General features: G+C 37.0%; 1 protein-coding gene and 1 long non-coding RNA gene across 7 annotated transcripts in view; one reads left to right on the top strand and one right to left on the bottom strand.

Moving 5' to 3' along the window:
• LOC144287829 (uncharacterized) overlaps positions 1-473 on the bottom strand; it is a 54,447-nt gene extending 53,974 nt beyond the window's left edge. For all 5 annotated transcript variants that reach the window (XR_013355581.1, XR_013355583.1, XR_013355584.1 and 2 more), the window contains exon 1: positions 269-473. This is a non-coding gene — a long non-coding RNA (uncharacterized LOC144287829). The remainder of the gene's footprint in view (positions 1-268) is intronic.
• The window catches only part of GPC6 (glypican 6), a 1,085,955-nt gene that overhangs the window by 553,915 nt on the left and 516,691 nt on the right, over positions 1-15,349 (top strand). The gene's annotated exons all lie outside the window — the stretch shown is intronic.

Below are 15,349 nucleotides of genomic sequence, written 5' to 3'. Positions count from 1 at the left end.
TTCAAATTGAAGCCTTTGCTTTTGTTGAAGAATGAAACACACAACCAGCTTTTAAAATACACAAGGTAAGAAATTCAAAGCATGGATTGATATATGCATCATCCTTGATTGTTTACTTTGATTCTGGCTGAATGTGAATAATGTTTAGTGCATATATTTTGGCCTGGGGACATTCTGGTGCAATAAGAGAGTATTTTCTGGCGAAGTATCTAAAAAGCCTCAGAGGAGGCTGCTTGCTGATTCTCAGAATGTGGCATTAACAACTCACCAGAGATGGGCAGTTATCATTCCGTGACTATCTCAGTCTGCGGTCTTTGCAGATCAAAATATAACCAACTAATCGTCCTGACGTGGAGGTTGACATCATGGAGCAACCACCAATAGACTATGACTTCTAATTTTTTTTCTGGACATGATGAGAGATGTACTCTGTAACACTGAGATCATGCTTCTCCTGATCCTTGCATGGTCAATATTCATTTGCTGAGCAACTGCTGTGGGTTTGTGATGTAGTTTGTGGTCATTTAACCACGGAATGTTGACTATTCTATGCAGATATTGGCTTGTCTGGCCTGAGTTTCATGAATCCTAATCTACTCAAATCATAAATCCCATGCTGACATCTGGGCACCACCTTCTAGTAGAAAGATAAGCAGAGAGAGAAAAAGAGAGAGAGATATATAGATAGAGATATATGGCTTAAAATAATTTATGACTCAGGGATTTAAGTATTTTTACCAATGAACTTTTTCACTTAATGATTACCAGATGGTCTGTAGCTGACTAAACCAGAAATAGATCTACTAGGATTATCTGTGTGCTGACAATTTTCAGCACCCAAACTACTTTTTGTATTAAGAATAAAATATTACAAGGGCTAAATATATGAAGAGGAGAAGCAAGAATGGTGTTGGAGGTTTAAGCCTTTCATAAATCTGAAGCCTCTCTATGGTCTGTTACTTGAGTGATTTAGAGTTGGTGAAATGATTGCAGAAGAGGTAAGGAATTCAAGGCAATATTCCCAAATAGAGATCAACAAACTGGGTTATCTCCTGCATCTTGGTTTGAAGAATACTTTTTTCTTTCAGTTTCCTTTTCTCTTCCAGTGGCTTCTTAAATCTTGGAGAAGATGTCATTAATAGCTTCTAATTAGTTGTTTTGACTGGGAAATTTATCTCTTTGGCAAAACACAGCCATTTGACACAAATGTTTTGACATGATATTATAGGGAATTTTCTTACCAGAAAAATAGAAGAATAATTTGTAGGTATCAACACAATTATTTTTTAAATTTATCTTGCCATCTTATAGATAAAAGCCTTGTCTTCTTCTAGACATGGAATGGAGCTAGTTAATTTTAAGTAACTGTAACTGGAGATCTTGTTCTTAGAAGTGTTAAATGATTCTGGAGTGAATATCTGTGGTCAGTTAGGCAGGATTCATTTTCTCTTTGAATGACTAGTTTTGAGACTGCCAGGTATTGACAAAATAAGGAGTTTTGGTAACTTGCGTACTTTATTGATAGAAGTATAAATTGGCATGTTCACTTTGGATAACCATTTGAAAATATCTGTATCGTTGAAAAAATGCATGCGCTAAAACTGCATTCTACCCCTGGAATGAAACAGGTAGGTACAACATATGTGTACAGGTAGATAGGTAAAAGAACATTAATAGCAGCATTGTTTGCAATAACATGAAAAGTAAAAAGATCACAGATGTCCCATCTTCATATATCATGATCTCTTTACACCATGAATTTATGAGGCATTGAAAATAGGTGAACTATAGCCACACTCATGATGAAACACAGAGACCTCATTTTGAGAGAAAAAAAAATCACCAATGAATACATATAATTTATATAAAATTCAAATAATGTAAAAGCAATATAGTATTTAGAAATAAAAATATATGTGAGAAAATGTTTTTAAATTATAAACACAAACATCAGATGGTCATTACCTTTGGGGGTTAGGTTTGGAAATATTGTAAAGGAGGGATATACAGGGGTTTCTAAAGTTATTGATAGCATACTGTTTCTTAAGCTCTGGGCTATGTGTGTGGTCAGGAGTGGATTTAAAACCATTTTAATGAAAAAGATCATGTCTTTTTGGAAAGACTTTCCCATTGCTCCTCTCTGATTCTCTTCATCTGTGCAGATATGATCAAGTTCCTGAGCTACTCTCATTAGTTTATCAGATTTACTGCTATTTGTGATTTGCTAACCATTCACTTTCCATGCCCCATATGGTGCCGAATGATATCAAGGAGTCATGGAAGACAAAGCTCTCAAATGAAGATAAAAGCAAATTTTGATAATGTAGTAGCCTGGAGAGAAATAATCTAGACTATTTTTTAGCATTGCCCCTTTATTAAAACACCACCTCCCTTCCCTTGTATATACCCATTTGTGACTGGAAACACAGATGCCAGCTTGTCACACACTGTGAAGCACACAGCCAAAGGCCTGCATAAAGAGATGTTAACAGGTTGTCTGCCTCAACTATCATGAAGACAAACATAGAAATTACTTCTGTGTTTTCACTGGTCCATTTTGATGCCATTTAAACCAAGAAGATGTGATTTCCTACCTTTCTGCTTTAATAAAAGTGACTTCTATGAATAAACCCTGTAAATTATGTCAATATAACCTCATCACCTATGCAAGTCATTTCAATGATTCATTCCAGACAGTTGCATAGATAGTAGAGCTGAGATCCATAGAACTTGTGCTATTGCCAACTATTGACATGTCTCATTTTTTCTGTCTGTGTAAGCTATCTGTCAACCTATCCATCCATCCATCCATTTACCTAAAATCCTTCTTTCTTGTGGATGATGACTTTGAAAAGAAAGTCTCGCTTTTAGTCTTTAGGAAGCTAGAATATTTTCATCAGTAGACACCTGCCATGTCTGCTACACAGATTGTTGTTTTTGCATGAAGAACCTCATAACTGGTTCCTCCACTTGAGTAAACAGCTTTGCATTAATAATGCAATGCCTAAAAAGCAATAAACACAAAGTCAATTTTCAATAAATGTGGTTGATGGACTATAAGACTGAAAAAATTTATCCTCAAATTTGATGAAATGAAGGCTCTGAAATACATCCATTAAGAGCATTCTCTGATCATACTAGAAAACCATTGTGAAGAATTTACCGTGGATATCATTTACAAGAGAAATTGTATTCTATTTAGCTTTTGCTTTGGGGAAAAAATTTAAGATATAAAGTAAGATTGCCTATTGGAGTTATCATCTGACTCACTTGTCTTGTCCCTTTTATGGTGATCTTTTAATTGGAGTTAACTTTTGTGCAGTCATCCAAAAATGAAAAGGACCACAGAAAGGGCTTAGGTGAATGAAATCTTTTTATAGTTTTTCTGGGGTTAGTGTATTTTCTTCTGTAATTGATGATTATTCAATGAGGTTACTTCAGTAACACACAGTGTTAGGAAGAATAGGTAAGCCGTTTGAAATGATCAATAATGCTTCTATATTTACAACTTTTAAGTCAACATAAATAATACATGATGCCTGCTTTTATGATGATGGTGTAGATATTATATTTAGAAGGTACTTACAGTTGATAAATAAATAATTTCATGATAAAAATAGTAACAAAATACTAGTACTAGGAGCCCTAACAATGAAAATAGCTTATTAATGTAATTCATTGAAAAATGTATGAATTTTACCATTGTGGAGGTGCTGTCATCAGCTCTGGAAATCACAATAATATAAAAAAGTCCTAGTGTCAGAAGAAAAAAAGAACATTTCCCCTCAAGAATAGCATGCCATATACTACCGAGGGGTTTAGGTAACTAAGAGAGACAGTCCCATTATAATTGAAACACTTTGGTACTACCCAAAGTAATCTACACATTTAATGCAATCCCTATCAAAATGCCACCAGCATTTTTCACAGAGCTAAAACAAACTATCCTAAAATTTGTATGGAACCATGAAAGACCCCAAAAAGCCAAATCTTGAAAAAGAAAAGCAAAACTGGAAGCATCATGATTCCAGACTTCAAACTCTATTACAAAGCTCTAGTCATCAAGACAGTATGGTACTGACACAAAAACAGACACACAGATCAGTAGAACAGAAAAAAAATCCATAAATAGACCCACGACTCTATGGTCAACTGATCTTCAACAAAGCAGGGAAGAATATTTAGTGGGAAAAAGACCATCTCTTCACCAAAGGGTGTTGGGAAGACTGGACAGCTACATGCAAAAGAATGAAACTGGATCACTCTGTATATTACACCATCCAAAAATAAGTTCAAAATGGATGAAAGACCTAAGTGTGAGGCAGGAAATCAAGAAAATCCTGGAGAAGAACAAAAGCAGCAACCTCTTTGACCTTGGCCACAGCACCTTCTTACTGGACACGTCTCCAGAGGCAAGGGAAACAAAAGCAAAAATGAATTATCAGGACCTCGTTAAGATAAAAAGCTTTTGCACAGCAAAGGAAATCAACAAAACTAAAAGGCAACCTATGAAATGGAAGAAGATATTTACAAACGACATTCTCATAAAGAGTTAGTATCCAAAATCTACAATCAACTTATCAAGGGGCACCTGGGTGGCTCAGTCGATTAAATGTCTGACTCTTGGTTTCAGCTCAAGTTGTAATCAAAGGGTCCTGGGATTGAGTCTCAAGATGGGCCCTGCAATCAGTGGTAGTCTGCTTGAGATTCTCTCTCTCCAGGATGCCTGGGTGGCTCAGTGGTTGAACATCTGCCTTTGGCTCATGTCGTGATCCTGGGGTCCTGGGATCGAGTCCTGCATCAGGCTCCTTGCAGGAAGTCGGCTTCTCTCTCTGCCTATGTTTCTGCCTCTCTCTGTCTCTCATGAATACATAAATAAAATCTTTAAAAAAGAGAGATTCTCTCTCTCCCTTTTCCTCTGCCTCTCCCTCCCACAGCTCTCCCTCTCTTTCTCTCTCTAAAATACATAAATCTTTTATTTTAAAAAGCTATTTGTGTATTCTTTTTGTTATTCTTTTTGTAGCTTGTGTCTCTTTCTAATACCTATGCTTAAGTTAGACTATTTTTTAAAGATTTTATTTATTTATTCATAGAGACAGAGAGAGAGAGAAAGAGAGAGAGAGAGAGGCAGAGGGAGAAGCAGGCTCCATGCAGGGAGCCCTTCGTGGAACTCCATCCTGGTCTCCTGGATCACATCCCGGGCTGCAGAGGGCGCTAAACCACCGGGGCTGTCCAGTTAGACTATTTTATTTTAAAATTATACTATCTACTGGAATTCCATTAAAACAAGCACATTTCTCCCTATTGAATTTGGTTATGCAAGTTTATTCATATTGAAAGGAGAAGTTAACAAATTCCTTAATTCTGTCTAAATACAGCGTAGCTAGGAAAAGTCTGGGAACCACGGTTCTACCTTTACTGTACTTAACAGATATTGTCTTCCTCTCCTCTATAGTCCAAGATGGGGTGGTTATAATATCCCAATATTTATCTGATCTAAATATGGATTCTTGTAAAAGTGGAGCCATGTTGGAGATTTAGTTCCACTCTCACTGATAAACACTTGTTCATTTTGTATTATATGTAAAGTACTATTGTAAATTCTTGAAATGGCATGACCAACCAAGTTAACATATTTGCAAATACTAATTGGGAAGTCAGAGAGAGAGGGAGACACACACACACACACACACACACACACACACACACTCACATATACAGTATCAATGTATGCTGAGAGAATTATGCAATAAATGTTCTGGGAACAGAAAAGAGAGGCATCTAGCCTAATCTCACATGCTGTGAAACTTTCAGGGACATAAAAGCCTAAACCACATGTTGATGGATGCATGGGCATTGGGCAGATGATGAAGGCATCTGGCACCGCAAAGGAAGCTTTAGGCAAAGGCAGCAGTGAGCAGAAGCACAGAGGGATAAAACCAACTGATGTGTGCAGGTAGCCGAGACATAAAGCACAAAGCCATAAATACCTAGAAATTAAGCTGGAGACCTAAACTGAACTCTTGAATAAAAACTATTTCACTAGGGATCCCTGGGGGGGCGCAGCGGTTTAGCGCCTGCCTTTGGCCCAGGGTGCGATCCTGGAGACCCGGGATCGAATCCCATGTCGGGCTCCCTGCATGGAGCCTGCTTCTCCCTCTGCCTGTGTCTCTGCCTCTCTCTCTCTCTCTCTCTCTCTGTGTGTAACTATCATAAATAAATTTAGAAAAAAAAAACTATTTCACTAACAATTTTGTGCATGACTATTTTGCCTGAATAATTAAAAAAAGAATTTTCTGTGATTAGAAGCATTCTAGTATTTTTGAGGGACAAATGTATGCTGGGCACTTACTGTATGTCAGGCATTGTTCTATAAGAAACAGGAAATAGGGATGCCTGGCTGGCTCAGCGGTTGAGCGCCAGCCTTTGGCATAGGGCGTGACCCTGGAGTCCCCGGATCAAGTCCACGTTGGGCTCCCTACATGGAGCCTGCTTCTCCCTCTGCCTGTGTCTCTGCCTCTCTCTGTGTGTGTCTCTCATGAGTGAATAAATAAAATCTTTTAAAAACAAAACAAAAAAGAAACAGGAAATAATGAATAACATCGTTCTTGAGGAAATCAAAGACCATCTGAATGTTCAAGTGTGGTGCAAAAATCAGGATAAAGGCAGAGATCTATCTGTACAGAACACTATGTGAATCAAGAAAAATACATGTCCCCTTTTGTCTTGGGAAATTGGAAAAGCACTGTAGAGTAAGTAATAGTTAGACTTAGACTTTAAGAATGAATAGGAGTTACAGAAGGAGAAAGGATGTAAAGCTTTCTTGCCAGGGGCCCAAATGGTTCAAAGGCACAAATCATGAAAGGTCATGGTGTTTTGGAAACATTGCCAGGAGGTAGATTTGAACCATATTGTTTGGGTCATATTTTAAGTTAAAGTATGTGAAGGTCTTGGCAAAGGCAAGGGGTAACTGATTTTTCGAAAGACAAGTATATGATCAGATATTCACTTTGAAAAGATGGTCCGTGGGGATGGTTATCTGGATTGTGAGCCTGGTGGCAGGTACAAGGATGGGAAGCTATTGCAATTGCTCAGATAAACAGTATGAGACATGGGGCAACACAGGTGGAGCAGAGTGGAGAGCACACAAGAGAGACAGACACACCAGCAAGTATACAGTTGGTGTATCTTCTCAGACTGGCTCCCCAGCGTCTAGCACAGGTCCTGGCACAAAGTTTGTTCCCATTTAGTACCAGCTGTCTGCCTGCTGATGGGTTTGATAATCACCACCATTGTAAATGTTTGTGAGCAAAGGATGGTAACATTTGGCTAGAGAAAGAAAGGAATCTGATCCTTCATATGAAACATCAAAGCATAACAGAAAAGCATATTGTCCTGAAAGTAAAGGGAGCAGAATCTCAAAAAATGGAGTAATCAGCAGTATGAGATGTTGCAGAGAGTCAAATGGAAGACACAGATCAAATAGACCTTTGGATTTGGCCATGTGGATGTTACTAACTAGCAAGCAGTTCTTAACTGGTTGAGAAGTTACTCCTTCTGCCACTACACATTCTAGAACAGGCTGAACCAAGAACGGTCCCTGGACTGGAGCTCATGAGCAGGCTGATACGGTTTTGCAACAAGATATGTACAAAAATTGAAAGCGTTTTAAAAATCCTGATAGCAATTTCATATTGCCCGGCATCCTAGACACCATCAGTAGACTTCTCCTTGAATATTGTTGAACTTGCCTGGAGAATCTCCCTGGTGTGAGCTGCATCTTAGTTAGGCTCCGTTGGATTAGGTATCAGGTCATAACATACTGGGAAGAATCAAACAACCAGTCAAAGCCTTTCTAGATCATTTGAGCCTCGGATAGTCTGAGATGTACTATTCTAGAATAATACTAAGAATACAAAATAATCTACTTGGCTCGATTTTGTCGGTGTGTCTTGGGGTTCTCCTTCCTGTGTACGGTTTCTTTTAACTCCTTTTTGTGGCTCCCTTATCCAGCCTTTTCCCCTTGCGGCACATCCCCTGTTTTCACAACCATCCTGGGCTCCTGTAAACCCATTTTGATTGGCACATCTACTGTCTGCTTTTGCCCCAAAAGTCCGAGAACTCCTCTGGGGCCATGGAAAACGTGTGCTGCAGGCGGACGTCTTTGTTACTAATAGGGAACATCCACTGGTGAAATGTGCCAATTAAGGTACAACACAAATAAAAAAAGGCCCAAGGATAAAGCTCTAGTACTGTAACTCAAAGAATGCTGCTTCTGAAATGGTTCATAAAGAAAAACAGACCTGACACTTTATTCCAGTGTCAATGCTGACTCTGTTCTTGGATATGGATCTCTGAAAGCATCTATGCTTCCCCTACTAGAAGGTTCTGTGTAACAAGATTTGAACCACAGTCATGTTGTAATTACTTACACATGCAAAAGCGCATCCAGTGTGCTGATGGGACACTGCGGGCTATGTGCTATGATAGGTCAAACTTAAAAGATTGGAGAATTTCTCTTTTACTGTCCCATCTGCAGAGATTCAATGTAACAAGGACATTCTCTGAGGCAATATGAGTGCACTGTAGAGGTTTATGAGCCAAGATACACATGAAAAAGAATTTTAATAAAGCTTGACAGATCTATTGCATTAATAGTGCTAACATGGTAAAGCAGGACTTATGTAACAACTATGACATATTGGTATTTTCTTTTAAATGAGGTATTAGGTCATGCAGATATTTGATTATGTAAAAGATGGGCGGTATATTATTACATACCATACATTTTCTCCATTGTTATATTCATGATTACAAGCAAGGGTTATTCCCCTTCATGTGTATGCATTTTACCTCTTTGTCTTGATGAGTGATAGCGCAAACACAATGGATCAATCCCAGATGCTCAGAAAATAGCAATCATCCCACACAATGTCGAAACTCTGCATTTTCTTATGTCTAAATTGGAGAGCCAAGAGTGAAAATGGACGGTTCACAGTGTCAGTTATGGAATAATGGTGACTTTGACATTCAGATGTAAGTAAAACTGTAGCCTAAATCAATAGATATCCCAAGTTAACATCAGTTGACACTTAAGCAGCTGGCATAAACTGATTTTTAAAAATCCATTTCGTCCTTGCAGGAATGTGTGCATGTCAAAAATGCCAATATTGTATTTAATACTCAGCAGATAGCAGGATTTTATATGGAAATCATATCCTCTTCAGTTTGTAATATCTTAAGAAGTCAGGAAGGAAGACTTTTTGGTGTTCATTCTGGATGGGATTTTGCAATCAGAAAAACTCATTCACTCAACATTTTAAACATTCATAAATAAAAAAATAAATAAACATTCATAAATATATTAATTATGAAAATTATCATTCTGTATACTATTCTCATAGTACTTAGGAGTACAAGTCTCTCCATAAAGAAATATATTAGTTGAGAAATAATGGGTGTTAAAGCTTTCCTCTTTTGCTCCTGGCTTTCTAAAAACACATTTCGTACTGAAAATATATCTAGGTATAAGGCAACATTTATTTCACTGTTTTTCAATGAAAATGGACAGCAGTTAGTAAGAAATTTAAGATTTTATAGTGCTTTAAACAACAGCAGAGAACCAGCCACTCTGCAAACATCCTCATTTCTTTCTTCTTAGGTTTTTGGTGTTCAAAGAGAATCTGGGCCAAGGAGAATTTAACTATACTTGGAATAAAGCATTTTATTGAAAAGACAAACCTTATGATATCCTGTTGCATTTGTAGACAGAAGATAACTATATAAAATATTTATGATACTATTTCCATAAAATATCAGAAATATCTATTTTGGAATGTAGGAAAAAAGTACCCTGACATTTTGGTTAAGATGGAATAGAATCCAGATAGAAAGTCTCTTTTATTTGTGCAGATTTCTTTTTTTATTGTTAAAGCAATAGCTTTCTTCCAGTCCAATATACCAATTGTTGAATACATTCTAAAACCTCTGACTTCAAGCTCTCCCTCTTGATCAGTTTATAGTTAGTCACTTGTCTTGTGATTATGGGACCAAGTGAATTGGGGAAATGAGATAATTTGATGAATCACTTGAGCCAAATTTTTTCCTCCTTCAAATTACCAAGAGTTTAAATAAAATTTTTACCCTAGGTTGAATCACCTAGATGTTTATTTTTATTGGTAAGTTAGTAAAATAATTTTATGCATTTTTGCATATTTTTTCTGACTATAAGATCATTATGTGCTTATCTAGAAAGAAAAACAATGTGGAAAAACCAGAAGTGCATGAAGAAGAAAATAAGATAATTCTAATTTCCACTACCCAATGAACGTCAAAGATTAGCTCTATAATAATCAATGTCAAAAGTTTGTATTTCTAGTCTTTTGTACTTCTAATGTATCTTTATATTACATATTGTTAAATGATGTGGAATACTTTATATTAGATTACTTTTTTTGCTTTAGCATGAGACGTATTTCCCCATATCAATAACATTTGTTTAAAAATTCCTCTTATTTCTTAAAGAAGTCTTTGATCACCTAAAGACTTTGTTTCCTACCAATATATATAGGAATCTGTCATGAACAATCATCCCCTGGACATTCTTGCTAAGAAAAGGAAACAACTATTTTAAGTAGTTTATGTGTGTGTAAATGTGTGTGCGTGTCTTCTAGCTTAGCTCATTTTGCCCTCTGAATGCCAAGATACATGAGAGTTCCATGATTCCCTTACCATGCATTTAACTGTTGAAATTTACTGACTAGTTTATATGTACTCCAGAGAGCTTAGAAGCAGTGTTTCTTTGTGTTGTTTTGTTTTGCTCAAAAAGAAAAAAAAAAAAAAGATATGGACATAAATGTTATTAGAACTTCTTGGGCAATCTTTCCCATTGGACCTGGATCTAAGCCAGACTGCAAACTTGTGGTCCTTGGTCCTAACTGGCCCGTGGGCATGTTTTGCTTGGTATGAATTCTTTAAGATTTCAAATATTTTTTAAATGGGGAGGATTAACATACAATGTGAATTTCTACAATTTCTGAAGATATCACCAATTGGGCCCTCTGTTCTGGATAGCAAAAATTGGCTAGAGTTAGAGAATGTTTAGACTGAGTTGTTTGTGGCTGAGCATTCATGGGTTAGTTTGATGCCCTTCTGATCACACCTGTAGTTGGCCTGATTCTGAAGTCAGCATTGCTTGCCATCTATCAAAATGTTTGGCTGTTTTTCTCATATAGAAAAATGTTTCTCTCTACATGTGTCTTTACTAAAAGTGAAAGACAAATAGGGCTATCTTTCAAGAAAAAAAATAGTAGGAAGCTTATTTTGAGGGGGGGGGTATATATATTCTGAAGATTTTATAGGCAAATAGTTTCTACATTTAAGATTTTTAAAAAATGAACTTCACTTGTAATTACTGACTCCCTGGCATTTGAATGTGCCACCCTTCCTTTAAGCCTTCTGTTAGCTATCAGTATAAGGTAGACCCTATTCTTTGATCAAATAATAGCAAACAAATAGCTAAGGAAGAAACTCTCCTATTGTTGGTATTGGGTCACCAAAGAATCCCCCCTTTTAATATCTTTAAGAACGTCTTTATAATATACACAGCTAGAAGTTTATTTCTGCCAAAATGAACTATAGTAGCAAGCACAGGCCTAGAATTTTTCCCATCAAAGTCATCATAACTTCATCACTATCATCAAATCTCTTCCTGTCCAATGTAAATGGAGGCTAACAGTTATTGAATATGCTAGCCATTATGTTAAGTACTTTTTGTACATTGTCAGTTTATTATTATGTTAAACCCAAGAAACAGGTATGGTTATTATACTGTTTGTTAGATAAGGATCCTGGGACTCTATGGCAAAAAGCCCATGCTGTAAATTTGCACTGCCACCCCCAGAGTTGAGGCTTTTGTGTGAATACAGCAACCTTATGTAAAACTCCTTGGTCTATGGCAATGCTGTCCAAAAGGAATATGATAGGAACCACAAATATAATTTAGAATGTTCTGTAAGCATATTAAAATAAAAGAAACAGATAAAACTCATTTAATAGTGAATTTTTAACCCATTATATCCAAAACATTGTCATTTAAATATGTAATCAATACAAAAGTTATTAATGAGGATTTTATGTTTCTTATAGTAAGTCCTCAAATTTCTATTTTGTACTTACCACAAATCACAGTTTTGGACTAGCCATATTTCCTATGCTTAAGAGCCATATGTGGCTAGTGGCTAAGATATCAGACAAAGCAAATATATAATTTTAATGCATTATCCTCCTATTTAGGGTAAAGGATTTTAGGAACTCACACCAGGAAGTCTAAACTCTTGTGGTTGATTATTGATATAGTTCCTCCGGTTATGAGGAAAATAGAGAAATAGTCTGTATTTGTGTAATGCATTTTGGGCCCTGACTGGAACTCTGACATAAATAACAGACACTTTATTGAGAGATTCGTTCTTGCCCATGCCTCAGAGGTTTTGCATGTCATATAATGCCCATAAGTATAATGAGTATGGAGAAGATTGTAAATTGTCATGGGTGGATTAATCTGAGGTTTTCCATCTAACCTGGGGAGGTGGATGAGAAAAATTAATCCATGTGTTGGCTGGTATCTATGGGTGGCATTGTCAGTTGTAAGCAAAATAAATAAATGTCCAAATAGCATCATGGTGGAGGAAGGAGCTCTCTGAAATTTTTGGCTCTTGAAAGGGGATCTTAAAACTCATAAAAGTGGCCCATCAGTGGATTAAATGACACAAAACCACATGACTAATCTGCATTCAGACAGATTTGAAAATATTTTCACATTTCTTTTGGTAAAGAAGGTACTTTTCACGTAAAGGCTCTAAAGTATTGACTCTCTTAGATTTCTCATAGTACATAGTTTTTAAAAGGAACTGGCAAATTAACATTTTAGTGAATCACTGTTTGGATGCATAGGGTGATGCACTAGAGGGTGACAGAGCTGACATTCATCTTCCCCAAATGCTTTTCACTGTCAGGGAGGAGCTAATCCTAAGAGGGATCCTATTCAATAACTCCTATTGTGGAATTGATACTTTCATCACCACTCTGAAAACTTTGATTCGTTATTGACTTTCCCTTTGTGATATAAAAGGTCAGATCACTAGGCACAAGAAGCTGGTTCAGTGGCAGCTGCCGTGTTCTGGATACATGCGGTTTCCCCCAGGCTCAGAATACCATTGTGCTAGAGAGCTGACTTTAGACTTCTTTTATAATTCCATTCATTAAATTAATTTAGAATATGTAAACTGATTTATTGTGAGATTTAAAATAATTTCCCTCAGGAGAGCAGAGAATATTAGGTTAGCAGTTTTTCTGGGCACGGCTTTGACTTAGTTTCAGGGTGCAGGCAGTTTAATGTCAGCATCCCGTCATTTTAGCTATGTGGTGTCATTTTCTCTCTACTTTTCACTGCTGAGTCAAAAATCTATTTGCGAGGTTACAAATATGTCAGAGTATTTCCAAGGGAGAGAAAGTTTGTAGGTAACTTCTATCTAGTTAGAGCCTCAGATTCTGACTCTGCTTTCATTCCAACATCCGCAGTTGCATATCCTTTTCCACACTCAGCAACCGTACAAACCAATTTATTAAGAACTGAGCTTAATCATTTGGAGCAGCATAATCACTTTGTAGTCTCATGCTGCTTCCCATGTGTATCTCTCCCTCTCCAGAAACTGGCTCAGTTTCTGAAATCCAAACTCTGATCACCTGAAGTGCAGGCTGTTGCCCACTCGGGGCAGTTCTTGCAGCCTTTTTGTCTCTGTACCTCCTCTTAGGCATCCTAAGAACATTTCATCACATGCCATTTTGAGTAAGTCACTGTCACTGTCCTGTTCATAAATCCCAGCAGTATATTGCTTGTCAATTACTCCAGTAATCGGGAATGCTTTACTAAGGCTTAGCAGTCTGCTAGGAACAGACTTGAACGCCAGATCCCTCTCATGACAAGAGATTGACAAGCCTGAGGTCAGCAGCCAAGCCTTCAAGTCCTCAGTTGCGCATTCACCTTGCTGCTCTGTATCATTAGTCCCCTACTCAATGCCTGGTTTTATTCCAGTGCATTTATCTCGCTTTGCCCCAAATGAAAGTTTGTGTGACAATTCCTCTACCACGTTTCTTCCCCGTCATGCCTTCCTCTCCCCGTCAGGTCATGTCTTACCTCATTCAACGCTTACTACAATCTGCTTGTCTCCACTTCTGGTGTATCTAGGAAGCCCCTTTCACCTAATCAGTTGTGAGGGGTTTTTTGGTTTTTTTGTTTTGTTTTGTTTAATTTCACTCAGCCTCTTGTCAGAATCTGTAAACTAAGTTTCTACCATGCTCATGTGGATTTGCACATACATTACTTTGAAGTTTTTACGTTTTCCAGTGTGATGGGCCGCCTCCACCTGAAGATTGTAGCTTAGTACCCAAAAAAGGAGTAACCTTTTCCTATCTATCTATCTTCAGTGTTCTTCTGAGCAAGCACTACTGCAATTTGGATATGACAGACACTGAAAAAATATTAATACTGTACTACTGTTATATCACTTTTTTTTTCCTTTCATCCTTATCATGGTTGGAATAATGGAGAGGGATAATATCCATCTATGTATCCTCTCCCACATTATTGTAAATAGTGCCCTGAAATTCCAGTGGTTTTGGAAAAGGATGTGATATACGTCCTTCTAGAATTCTACCTCCCTCTCTAAAAATGTTAAATATTTTGTGCATGTGATTACCAATAGAGCTGTACCTCCTTTTGTTGGGACATTCATGCAGAAAGACACCATAGACAACTGAAAGATTAATGACAGTATAGGCTGAGAAGCCATACATCCCCTTAACTATCACCTAGATGATGTAGTAGCTTGACATCTGTTGAAGAGCAATGAATCTTCATTTGTATTCCAATTTCCAAAATATCTATATCTACATCATCTATCCATATTTAGATGTAGATATCTATACTATTTCCATAGTTATTGGAGCAACTGTTCTTTCCCTCATATTTCCCCTTCATGCCTTACAACTCTTCTCTCCAGAAGCTCCTGAACTATATGATCACAGTTTAGTTCAGTGAATTATTGGTGGAAAAAAAAAAGTGTGGTTTCATAGTATTCAAGCATCAACATTGTAGATTTACTTAATCTTATATTTCTTCCAAATAGGAGAGAAAGTTGTGCCAGAATCCTAAAATCTTGGGAATATTTTTGCTGTAAGTTGTAAGAATTATTAAAGAGAAATGAAAGAAATAAAGAAAAAAAGCAACTAATCTCTTTTGTAAAGTGCTCACATTGCACACTTACAATTAAGCTGTTCTGATTTCTGTAAT

This window comes from Canis aureus, chromosome 17, assembly GCF_053574225.1.
Source record: "Canis aureus isolate CA01 chromosome 17, VMU_Caureus_v.1.0, whole genome shotgun sequence".
NCBI lineage: Eukaryota > Metazoa > Chordata > Mammalia > Carnivora > Canidae > Canis > Canis aureus.
The sequence above is the reverse complement of the archived record's forward strand: the minus strand, read 5'-3'. Positions and strand labels throughout refer to the sequence as shown.